This window comes from Schistocerca cancellata, chromosome 6, assembly GCF_023864275.1.
Source record: "Schistocerca cancellata isolate TAMUIC-IGC-003103 chromosome 6, iqSchCanc2.1, whole genome shotgun sequence".
NCBI classification, from domain to species: Eukaryota; Metazoa; Arthropoda; class Insecta; order Orthoptera; family Acrididae; genus Schistocerca; species Schistocerca cancellata.
The window spans coordinates 364,021,355-364,035,135 of record NC_064631.1 but is presented as its reverse complement, the minus strand read 5'-3'; positions in this window follow the sequence as shown (position 1 = coordinate 364,035,135).

The following is a 13,781-nucleotide window of genomic DNA, read 5'->3' as shown; positions in this document are numbered from 1 at the left end:
CACGTTTTTCAGTGACTCTATCTAACTCTTATGGTTGTTATCTCCTTCCTGTCAATACAATACTTTTTTACCTGTTGCTTGGGAACATCATTCGGAACTTTGTCCATGCGACGGAAGTTCTCCTTATGCTGTCCTAGAAAACATATTCGCAAACTTATCCTGACACATGAACCAGGTACTTCTTGGTGCCTAACAGTATCATATCATATACGAATTAAGCCTTAGCAGTTTTTTCCCAGTTCAGCTGGCTTGCCTTTGAAGGTGGACGAACATTGCGACAGACAGAAATCCACTGGTGACAGTTTCCTCTAGTTGGAATTTCGTTCCTCCCAAGTTCCATCATGCATCGCCGAAGATAAGTTCCTCTCAGGTTTGTCTCGTGCCCTTTTACTGCGTTACTATCGTTATGCACATCACACTGCGGCTGTGTTGTAACCAGATCACAGCGCGTTTCAGCAGTTTGCTCTGGAAGGCTGTGAAACAGTGACCGCGCTATTGTAACATCCCAAACCTCAGGCACATCTCCCTCAAAACATTGCACTTCATCGGCCCGATCAATAACGTTTCGAACATGTTTCCTCTACCTTTTCCCGTGTTCATCCTGCTTCTGAGGGAATACATGCGTTTGCTCCATCTCTTCCGCAACATCTGCAACACAACTATCAACATCAACATCAACAGCTTCCTCTACATGCCTCGTAGTATCTACAACAACATAATCGCTGCAGTTCTATTCTGCACGTCACAAAAATGTGTGACATAAGTACTTCCATACACATCTGGCCCAGACTCCACGGACTAGAAACACCACTCACTATCACCAAAATGTGGCAGATACTACTGCTTTTAGATCAACAGTGTTGCTATCCCCACACATATCACTTTGATACAGCCCATACTTACTCCATCTGGCACTACAGCTACCTCAGACTTCACAATTCTACGTGATATCAGAGCTGTACTCCGTGCACTGAACCAATTCTGCACAGCATCATCACTCTCTTCACTAATTAATTTATCTTTCCCATTCATGAGATCGTTCCACCAGGCATCATATTCTGGCCAATTCCTCGCAGAGTTGTCTGGCTTAACTGTGTCAATAGTAGATGAACGTACTGCTGGGACATACCAACTAGGCACAGGCCTGTTCCTCTCCCTTTCAACTTCCTCCTTCTCACTCCTCTCTGCTTCCTTTCTTTCCCTTTTCTTCATATACCCCAAAATCTTGCTATTCCTCACATCCAGTTGGTCGCCCCGTTGGTCCCAAGATCCATTTGTTATCGTCGAGTTTTCTCTGCACGTCCTCTGCATCCTCCGGGGAATTTCGAAAAGCTATTTCCTTCTCCTCAGCCCGATGTGCTCAGAAAACTACGCATTGTCCACATGGAAAAAAATGGATATGAGCGTTTGGCGTCATTGGCCAGGAGGCCCCTTGCGGGGCAGGTCCGGCCGCCTTTGTGCAGGTCTTATTACATTCGACGCCACATTTGGTTACCTGCGCGCCGGATGGGGATGCATGTTATCTACTTCGGCTGCTGCAATTTTGAACACCCAACTGATGACAGCCCTCTGTGGTATGGAAAACATCTCTCCTATTGATACTGTCCGCGATGTGATTACCTTTTATGAACTACACAAACACCAATGACAAAGGCCTTAAAGCATACTACTATTCCAGCAATTCTCACTATTTTATAAGCTTACATGTGGAGTCATATTCCTTGTTCAGCACTATTGCCCTTTCCCAGCGGCGGAAGCTAACATGAATTTCCTACAATTCTGAGACTCTGGTGTCTTGAAAAGTCTATTTAATAAGTACAAGAGCACAGAAAAACAAAATGAAATTATGGGAAGGTCACTTAACTGTAACACCATCATAATACTTCTTATTGTAACTTAACTATTCTTCCCAAGTAGCTGCTCATAATTATTTCTTTGCACACCAAAAACATAAATACTCCTTGACAGCACTCAACTCCACTCCCAGAATTGGTACTCATGGTTAACCCCTTGTATAATCCTAGAAATAAGTCATACATCTTGCTCGTGATAACACAATTTGAAAAACTAACTTCGTATGAACGCCGTCTGCGAGTACTCACCACATACTAAATTTACCAATACGATTACACATTTAGAAAATGATCCATTAATTTTCCATAATACTCTCAGTCAAACAAAAACATAAAGAGAAGGGCTGCACTCATCTCACTATATGTTGACGAAACCGCAACTCCAGACTGGTTGAGTTATCTTCCTCATCTACGGATGGTGGTTGTGAGCGTTGTCAGTCATCTTTCAGTCGCTAACTGAAGTAGTGACGGGTTGAAGATACCACTTCTGACACCAGCTGAACCAGTCCAGTGGTGCAGCACTACTTCTGTGCGTGTTTGGGTCATGATGGTGTGGCGAGGTGTATGGGGAAGGGAAGAGAAGGGAAGGAGGGGGGGGATGTCAGACCACTGGGACTGTAGACAAATAGAATCAAAAATAAAAGCATTCTATTAACATTCATGTAACTACCCTGGTAACGTCTCGGAGAAGACGGCAGCGAACTGACGGCTACTGAGCCGTGATATTGGCACTCAGTAATGCTGTGTCCAGAACCTTAGGCAGCGAGGTGCTCTCCGGTTAGCTGTACACGATGGTTGGCGGATGAAGCTAGCAGGTCCGAAGGCTGCTGGATCTCGCCCTTGCGAGTGAAAAGCGCATGGCCTAGACGAAAGGTGGGCGGCTGCACCAACCTGCTCTCATTCTGCTGCTATCCAGGGCAGGAGTGTGTCTGCTGCAGGAGTGGACGGAGGGCGACCTGCCAGTTGAGAAGTATCAACAAGGAGCACTTGGCACTAGCAGAAGGTGTGGCGGTGGAGGACCAAACTTACAGTTGCTGCGTGCTGCCCATATCACCCACTCGCCTGGCGTGGCTCTCTCGTGCCAACAGGTGCTGCTGGCCTGGTCACCCCTCTGCCAGAATTAATGGTAATGTACACTGGTTCGTGGCGTACCTGTTGAGGCAGCATGCTGTTTTCAGTCGTGCTCGGGACAGCAAATTCAGGACCTTGAGGTGCGGAGACGGCTTGGCTCGTTGTGTAAGAGCTCCGTTTTATTGCTGCGTTGCATTACTGTAGTGCTCCGCCTGATCTGCCTCATGCTATAGAGACAGCCCCTTTGCTGCAATCAATATGCCAACACTAATTTCTGCGGTAACACCCAAAAAATAGTGGCGGTGCTACATTACACTCTATTTGACCTCCTTACAGTTTGCCTCTTCTACATGTGTCGGTAGCCAAACCTGCGGTTTGCTACGGCTCATCTGGTAAGCAGGACACACACCAATAGACAAGTCTTGAAAGGAGATGCAGTACAGAGGCTAGCATCCCATTAGTGATAGGTCATTAAGGGTGGAACAATAGGTTAAGGTGCCCTTTTCCAGGGAATTGTCACTGCATTCGCCTTAATCAGTTTAAGGAAACCATAATAAACTATGAATGTTGATGACTGTATGAAGATTCGAACTGCATTTCTGCTGCATGTGAACGGTCGTTACTTCAGCATCTCGCTAGTTGAAGATGATGTGAAGGCAATGCCTTCTGATAGATGTGCACTTGCATGTTAATTATTGATAAATAATACCTTTATGTCAGGAACCCTGTTCTTTCTTCGTTCTGAAGTACAGAATTACTATTTCAACTGAATTATTCCTGCAAAAGTAACTGTTCTTCTTTCTTGTCTCTCTTTGTTAACTGGAATTTTCTTCATAAGCGAATTTCCTAACTACCTGTGGCTATGCAAAATTCTTATCAGAATTCAAGATGGGTGGGTAAGCAGTAGGGAGTTGGGGTTACAGGTGCATTTTTGATATCAAATTGATACGGAGATTTATTAAATTGATCAATTAATCACCCCCACACCATCCCCCGCCCCGACCACACCCACTCCCGTCCCAGATGACGTCACGTGTTTTCTCAGCTTCATGTGTGTGCCAGCCCCTCCTCCCCCTCCCCACCCCTCTCCACCAATTTCGATTTTTGGCGGGAATTACGAATTTTGGCGTGAATTACGAATTTTGGCGGAAATTTCTATGTCCCAGGGCTGTGCTGACATCCCACCCCACCCCCAACAGAGAATTGACGAGGAAATAAAATTGGCAGTACCCTTTCTGGGACTCGAACCCTGGTCCTCCTGGGCAGAAAGCCCAAGTGTACCCCTATAACACAATTAAACCACCATCGAAGCCAATACATGTTACCACAACTGATGGAAAATAATGCGTCACAGTTCTAATTACACTTCGAAATTGTGAAAAAACCAGCACTTGTGATGAACGGATAATAATGCAGCATATGTACTGGGGAAAATCGTCGTCCTAAAAGACCGCAGAGGAGGCGGTAGTTGAACGTGCGTTCTCCTCCATAGGCGTCCAAAAACCATCGATAATCGAGGCCCCATTCCTCCCTTCCCCTACCCCTCCCTCCCTCCATCTACCTGTGGGGTGGGGGGTGGGGGGGGGGGCAAATGCTCCTTCAAACGGCCAGCTGCTCCGTCGACCGCCTTGCGGTGTGGGCAGGCCGCTGTCTGCCCTTTGCTGCCACCCTCTGCAGTCGCTAGCTGCATTCGACTTTCCACCACCTGGCCGCCGCCTTAAGGCGGCGTTCCTAGACAATACAAGAGGGAAATTAAGTAGCATAACCCTGCCCATCTGGAGAACTGTCCAGATCAGCACTCGGCTTTCCACCATCTGGCTGCCGCCTTAAAGCGACGCTCCTATGCCAAAATAATAGCGTGTATAGTCAACTAAACAATAGCAGATAAAAGGATGGCTGCCTCAAGTGCAAGTTGTTCATCTAAAATATAGTGACAGAGGCCCCACACGCCGCCCACCCAGGCAGAGAGCGGCTGTGTCCGGCGACCACCACAGCAGACACACCCTCCAGCACCCTCGCCTGCAACAGCCTGCCGTTTGGTGATGGAGAACAATTGTATTTGACGTCAACGCATCTATAATCAAGCATCTATTAAAAAAAGCAAAACACATTTGCGACCATAATAAATGTCCCCTTCTCACGAAAATATTTAAAGTCCATTTTCTTTTAGTTATATGAGCAAAATCGGTATAGCTTTTACGTTCGACTGCAGTCGCATCTCAGTATTTTGTGACATCCAGGAAGTGTACCGCCACCGATCACAAATGATCAGCAGAAACATGCCCACCCTGCGTAAAATCAGGGAAAAAAAGCTTCGACTATTTTGATGCGAGAACTACCGATTAATGGTTCAAATGGCTCTGAGCACTATGGTACTTAACTACTGAGGTCATCAGTCCCCTAGAACTTAGAACTACTTAAAATTGAGAGTAACATCGCGGATGTAAGTAGATGACTGTGCAGTACGTTCATTCGTACTTAATTCTCGAACATATACACCAAAGTATACCAGACAGCGACCTACATATCTCTAGCACTTCGTTCATAGTGCGTAACTTACGATCTTCCTCTATGTGGATGGGAGTCACAGGGCATTATTGCATTCTTAGGATAAAGTTAGAGACCAAAAGATCTCCTCGCATTGTGTTTGACCAACGCAGCTGACCAGAAGTAGTCCGCTACATTCCACGTTTCGTGTAGGAATAGTGCGAACAGAGGCTGTAGCTGCTGTCCCTCAACCATACAAGAGCACAGGATTTTTCCAGATGCGCGAATGTCGAGGAGATTAGCACCCCTTATCAGAGTACAGTAGATATGAAACTGTTGTGATGATATAACAGACGGTTAAGAACAAGAAACGGGTGCTTTTTTTGCATGATGGAGCTCCAGACGGACAGAGTTGGATGCCTTTTACGTAAATCAACTGCGTTAGCAATTCTAAAGTATTGTTCTAGTGTCTGGGGTCATTACCAAGAAAGTATTGGTAAGAGAGAACATAAACACATGCACTCCTAAGGCTACAATGTTCTACACTTAAAACATGCTATAATGTTAGATCGTTGCGGTTTCCAACCTATTAGTCGTATGGAATGCAACGCTGTTACTATCCCAATGTAAGAAATACGTATATTTCCAGCGCATGACATACATTCTCCTTCTACGTTTACATTATACTCCGCACGCCACCTAATGGTGTGTGGCGGAGGGTACTTTCGGTACCTCTATCTGATCTCTCTAACCCTGTTCCACTTGCAGATAGTGCGTGGGAAGAATGATTGGCTCTAATTTCTCGAATTTTCTCCTTGTGGTCAATACGCGAGATGAATGTGGGGGGAAGTAATATGTTGCCCGATTCCTTCTGAAAAGTGCTGTCCCGAAATTTCAGTAGTAAATCTCTCCATGATGCACAACGTCTCTCTTGTAACGTCGGTCGGTGGAGTTTATCATCTCCGTAACGCTCTCTCACCAGCTAAACGATCCCGCGACGAAACACACCACTCTTCGTTGGATCTTCTCTGTCTCCTATATCAGTCTTACCTGACAGGGATTCCAGATAGATGAACAATACTCAAGAATCGGGGGAACAAGCGCTATATAAGCCATTTCTCTCGTGGATGAGTTACATTTCCTTAAGATTCTTCCGATCAATCTGAGTCTTGTGTCTGCTTTTCCCACTATCTGTTTTATATGGTAATTCCACTTAAGGTCGCTCTGGATAGTTACGCCTATATATTTTACGGCAGACGCTGTCTCCAGCTGTTTGTCATTAGTAGTGTAGCTTGCAGGTTTCTCTACGATAAAATATGGTGGTAAACTGTAAAATGAAAAACTACTTCCTTAAAACATCGATTCCTTGTGATATACGTACAATATAGCTTTCCTGAGGTGTACAGCCCCCACTATTCACATCTGATCACGGTTCAGAAATTATACTATGTTCGCATTAGTCCTATATAAAACGATCGTTAGTAACGGGGAAAACCTTTTACAAAGAAAGGGACAAACGCATAGCAGCAGTGTTTGACATGTGAAATTACACGTCACTAACCACGTAAACAGGAATCTGTCAAGCAGATGTATACACGGAGATTGTAGTACCTCAAAAACACCTGTCGCTAACTTCGAGTCACCGTAGTTATGAAACTGAAGACTCGATTTTAACCCAAGATGCGGCAGGTGAGTGGAGTACATCGCATAAATCTTCGTTTGACTAGAGGAATTTGTCGAAACAGGATGGAAGTTCTCTGATGACCGAGAGCCTTGCTGTTAACGATCGCAAGTAGAGAGAACACGCAGTTGTATGCGAGTCTAACGCAGGTCATGTCGCACAACTGATGCATCCCGACAGAACAACGGAAAAAAATGGCCAAATGACCTCTCTCTCTCTAGAATGCCACATCAGTCTACCATTAAATCCTACCTCGTTACAGCTCCATCTCACCCTATCACTCCATCCACTCTCTGTCATCCTTGAACGAATATGCAAGTAGGTTTAGAGGCAGATGGTTCTCTTTTTTTAGGAAATCGTCAAAGACAGCAGTCAACTCGCGCGTGTCACTATTACCTCAATAGACATATAGTAGAATGTTGCCTCGGCGAAAAATAAAAAATTGTATCTCCGGTTCCCGGTGCTTCCAGCTCGCCGTTTTCCCGTATTCCTCTTGCTGTCGTATACTCGTTCCCATGTAAAGAATTGTTCTGCACCTGTCAGAATACATGCAAGTACTCTCACAATTTCCCCTTATTTCAGCGTATTTTCCCTTAATTTATACGTATTTTCCGTCATTTGATTTTTTAATGTCACTTCTATTCATGCGATCACGATATCACTTATCGTTCCGTGTTCTAAAATCATTTCTAAATCTAGTACAGTTGCCAACACATAGCGCAAACGCACTGTTTTTCTGATCGAAAGGCGTAGTATATCAGCGTACTCGAATGCAACCAGTTACCTCCAACCGCACATTCTTCAGTTGCAGCACGTTTGCTCTGTTTTCTGTATGTCTGAGAGCCATCCACGACTCAAGAACTGAGCTAGATACACACTTATTGAGTTATTATATACCTTGAGTAATTTCTTCGATGTATTATTTTTTCATGCCAGGTTTTAGCAGCAATTAAAATGTCATGTAAGTACCTGATCAATTTGAAGTTCTTCTGCTAATGATACATGCAATATCCTGTTGAAAAGTTGTATAGACACGAATATATTCAATCAAAATGGCAAAGTAAACATTCGGTAATTCAGCCCTCTGTACTCTACAACTATATTGTCTATAGTACTTTCCTGGTGACACCTGCCAATAACTAGAATCTGAGACAACTCTAGACAGTATTGTTATACCGTCAATTTCTATAGTGGCTCCTATAGTATTTCCGGTCAATCATTTTATGATGCAATTATTTTACAAGGATTAATAGACTGTTTTCACTGCTCTTCCATCTGTCTGAGCAATATTTCTTCTTCAGTATACATGAAGAGTTATAGTATTTACCATGTAATCTTCCTGCAACATTCCATTTAAAAATGCGCTTCCACTTTCTCTTGTCCACTTTGTTTTTGATAAGAGTTGTGGGGTATGGAGGAACTGTAAGTAACTTCCAAGGCTTTACTAAGAAGCTACACCCTCTGATTTTAACAAGTCTTGGTTGCTTTACACGTACTTCATATCCCACTGATATTGGGGTCAGTAAAAAACGAACACTGCTTAGATTACACAAACATGGTGGACTAAAGTGGCCATGATCTTGGTGAATGCATTGTTGTTGCATTTACCTGAAGTGTTGACACTTCAGCAAACCTTAGTTATGATGGTCACACAGAAATTTGAACCTCACTTCTCTACAAACGAGTTCACTGTCTACACCAATACATTGTCTGGCCGGTAGTTTCGTCGCACTTAACTGTGCTTGAGGGATACCACCTTATAAGTTCTTGCTATTGTACAGGGCTGAAGCGAAATTCGCGCACTCGTGCTTTGCAGCGCGCCTCCTCACGTGCCAGCGATAAAAAAATGTCTGTCACAAAATTTCGTCTGGCGAGTACATCTGGCAGAAAAAGGCCATTAAAGAGTGGCAGTATGGCAACACAGTAACCACATGTATTGTAAATACCTCTGTCAGCACACATTTTCTGTGCTGTACAGTTGGTGCAGGGAATACAGTTTTGGGTTAGCATGCAGGAGGTCGATGTTTCGGTCCTGGGTTGGGGAATATGTTTTTTAGTTAGTACATGTAGTCCAGGTTGTACGGTATCGGGCATCTGAATCTTCAACAGCGATGGCAGCGGGTCCTCTAGAAAACATTTGCACTTACAAACTACAACTGCAGAAATGGAAGGTTGGTAAACTTTGAAAGAAGCCCTTTCCACGTCGTGGGCGTGAATTTATTCCTACCACTTCATCTACTAGATGCGAAACCTGTTTTCTTTGTACCCTCCTCCAATGGTCCTGTAGATAAGTACCAACTATTATTCTTGCCTCGTTCAGGTCCATTTCGTTAGGGCCTTACATTACCAGTAAGATTAGCAATGTGCTTTGCGAATAATGTCCAAACTCGTTTACTATTTGTATGTATCATCGTGGTCCCACTAATTATGCATTTCAACAATGAATCTGGTATCCACATGCTGTTTAGTACATATCCAAATGCACTGTTATTATTATTATTATTCTATCGAAAGGATTGTGGAAACATCACGTCTATTACTGTTAGGGAAACAGTGTAATTCGAAACCGAACATTTCACAATTAGCGGTGTCGAGATGAATCATGCAGAACAATATCTGTCAGAGGGGTAATCCGTGTTAGGTGGAACAGTGTGCAGGACTGATGGCGTGTTTTTACTGTATGTGCTGTCCACAAGACACCCATGACAGACTCCATTGTACTTGCGTACATGTATCGAATTTTCTCATTTTAAACCTCTAAACCAGTGTGGTAGACGCATGTCATACATAAATGATGAATATGTGGATATGCTTCTCGTCTTTGGTGCATCTGAAAACCGGACTGTTGTTGCTGCTTGTGAATATGCTGCTAGATATCCTCGTTGACTGCATCCAGATAAAAATGTGTTTCGTCATCTGGAGCTGCACCTTCAGGAGTCAGGTTCTCTCCTTCCACCGTCATGTGACAGAGGTCGTCCATGGGCTCGCCATATTCCAGTTACTGAGGAAGCTATTTTCGAGGTCATACACCAAAAACCTCAGCAAAGTAGATGTAGCGTGGCAAGGCAGCTGCGAACCTTGCAACACAAGGTTGTTAACGTACTGCACGAGCATGGACTACACCCCTATAATTATGCTGTCACGCAACACCTGCATCTTACAGATCGCCATCAGCAGATGTGGTTCCGTGAACGGTCCCAACAACAATAGGAAGGCAACATTGACTTCGTGAACACCATAATATGATTGGATGAAACAGCATTCACTTGTGAAGGTGTCTTCAATATGCACGATGCCCACCATTCGTGAGGTTAACCTGCATGTCACCCACAACTGTGGATATCAAGTTCGCTTTGGTATCAATGTCTTGGCCAGAATATTGGGCGACAGGTGTTTGGGTCCCTACATGTTGCCTGACTGGTTGACTGCACAAGGGTATCATGCATTCCTCTCAAACTACCTGCCTGATGTGCTGGAAGACGTTCCACTACATGTTTGGCAGAGTATATGTGCACCTTCACACTCTGGAATTAATGTGCTTGGACAGAATGACTCCAGGGTAATGGCTCAGTTGAATGAGCACCACGTTCACCTGACCTGAATCCCCTGGATTTCTTCCTTGGGGACACCTAAAGGAGCACGTGTACTCTACTCCATTCAAGAATGTGGAAGAATTGGTAGTGCATGTTTATGCTGCTCTTGTTACTGTTAACTCAGTTTTGCTGTGAAGGGTCCAGAGCTGTATGATCCGACGGGTTGTGCAATGTTTAGACGTGTAGGAAGGTCGCTTTGAGCATCTGTTGTTCTGAGGACAACGTATTCTGTTGTGAAGGTCATGTGGTCATTAATGCGGGCACTATTATTGTCACTGGTTGGTAATGTGTGACATCGGAGCATTCATATTGCATGTAGGATAAATGACAAGTAGATGTTGTGTTATTGTACTGGGCCTTCATCTTTAGCATCTCCAAATCTATATTGTTTTTGTAGTTAGTCTGTCCTATGACAGGTCATTTCTTTTAACTCTCTATTTCTTATATGTCTAACCATGTATTTGTTATGTTCAGCGTTACAAAATGTTGTAAATTTAGGATACATGTGATCTAAGAAACGGCGTATATTACAGAATGAAAGTAACAAATAAAAAAAGTGCACCCTAAGCCGGGATCGAACCCTCGACCTCGTGCATGCTAACTCATAATTCTATGGACTGCACCAACTGTGCAACGCCAGCAAAGTTTGATGACAGTGGTAGTTACCATACATGTGATTACAGTGTTGTCCGACTGCCACACACTAACGTCCTTTTTCTGCCGGATGTACTCGCCGGAAGAAATTTTGTGAGAGACAGTTTTTTATCGCTGGCATGTGAGGAGTCGCTCTGCAGAGCCCGAGTGCTCGGATTTCACTTCACACTGTATTTTTCAGCCTCAGATTATGCGACTGGTATCATTACTGATTCGACTTATTACCAAGTTATCTTCGAATGATTTGATTACGATGCGTTACTACGAAATATTTTCTGCAAACAGTGTTGCAGACCTTCCTTGTATTTAAGGAATGGCTTCACAAAACCACCAAAAGCTGCTATGTAATGTGTGTTTGTTTACAGACAACCAGTTTCAGTCAAGCTATCATCTTTAGGTCACGGACTATTATTACATCAGTTTAAAGAGAAGTTCCTTGGCGTCAGGTATACAGGGTGGTCCATTGATAGTGAAAAGGCCAAATATCTCACGAAATAAGCATCAGACGACAAAACTACAAACAACGAAACTCGTCTAGCTTGAAGGGGGAAACCAGATGGCGCTATGGTTGGCCCGCTAGATGGCGCTGCCATAGGTCAAACGGATATCAACTGCGTTTTTTTTTAAATAGGAAACCCCATTTATTATTACATATTCGTGTAGTACGTAAAGAAATATGAATGTTTTAGTTGGACCACTTTTTTCGCTTTGTGATAGATGGCGCTGAAATAGTCACAAACGTATAAGTACGTGGTATCACGTAACATTCCGCCAGTGTGGACGGTATTTGCTTTGTGATACATTACCCGTGTTAAAATGGACCGTTTACCAATAGCGGAAAAGGTCAATATCGTGTTGATATATGGCTATTGTGATGAAAATGCTCAATGGATGAGTGCTATGTATGTTGCTCGGTATCCTGGACGACATCATCCAAGTGTCCTAACCTTTCGCCGGATAGTTACGTTATTTAAGACGGTAGTTATAAGAGTCGGGGTAGGAGAGGGGGCGGGTGAAAAGGAGGCAGTGGTTGAGGAGGGAATGAGACAGGATTGTAGGCTGTCCCCGATGGTATTCAATCTGTATATTGATCAAGCAGTAAAGGAAAACAAAGAAAAATATAGAGTCGGAATTAAAGTTCAGGAAGAAGAAATAAAATCTTTGAGGTATACCCATGACTTTGTAATTCTACCAGACATAGCAAAGGACTCGGAAGAGCCTCTGAATGGAATGGACCGCATCTTGAAAGGAGGGTATAAGATGAACATGAGCGAAAGCAAACCAAGGATACTGTGCGACGTAGATTAGGAAACGAGACACTTACAGTAGCAGATGAAATTTGTTATTTGGGCAGGTAAATAACTGATGATGGCCGAAGTAGGATATAAAATGTAGACTGGCAATGGCAAGAAAAGCGTTTCTGAAGAAGAGAAATATTTTAACATAGAATATAAGTTTAAGTGTTACGAAGTTTCTGTGGAAGTATTTGTATGGAGTGTAGTCATGTGTGGTAGTGAAATATGGACGATAAACAGTTTAGACAAGAACGGAACAGAAGCTTTTGAAATGTGATGCTACAGAAGAATGCTGAAGATTAGCTGGGTAGATCACGTAACTAATGAGGAGGTACTGAACAGAACTAGGGAAAAAAGAAATTTGTGGCAAAGCCTGATTAGAAGAAGGGATCGGTTTATAGGAAGCGTTCTGAGACACTGCGCGATTGTCCATTTAGTATTTAGCTGCTAATCTTTGACACTATATAAGGTAAGAGTTAGTTTTTGCACTACCAATAAATTATGGAAAAGGCTGCTACACAATATAAAAACCAACAGAGACAAATTTTCCAATTCGGATGAGTGGAAGATTAAGTACAATGAGTGCTCAGTGCAATATGTGAGTCATACCCGAGGAAGGTACTGAACTAGATTTAAGGAACACATAAATGCATTTAGGTACAACACTCCAAGTAAATATGCCACAGCTACTCATATTAACGACGCAGGACATGATTTTGGCAAAATAGATAATAACCTTCTAATACTTTATAAGCTAATGAAAGGCCACAAGTTGAACCTCTATGAACTTGAAATTTATATCCACAACAGAAAACATGGGCCGAACAGACTCAATAACAAAGCTGAGACAATGGTAATTAAATTTTTTAGAACTTTCTCAAGCATATTAGACGATAACTTTTACTATAATCTATGCTATAGTAATGTAAATCATGAGAATAACTCGCAGCTCACCAAACCGATACATTAGCCAGTAAATATGCTGAAATATAGGTTTGTAAGTTTTTTTTCATAACGACGTTTTTAAGCAAGAAGATTGTGAAGGCTTAAACATTTATGTATATGTTAGTCTGTATCTTTCATTCGCAATGTAAGCTGATACTCTTTGACTTACAAGGCATATATTTTTACATCTGTCCAAGCTCTG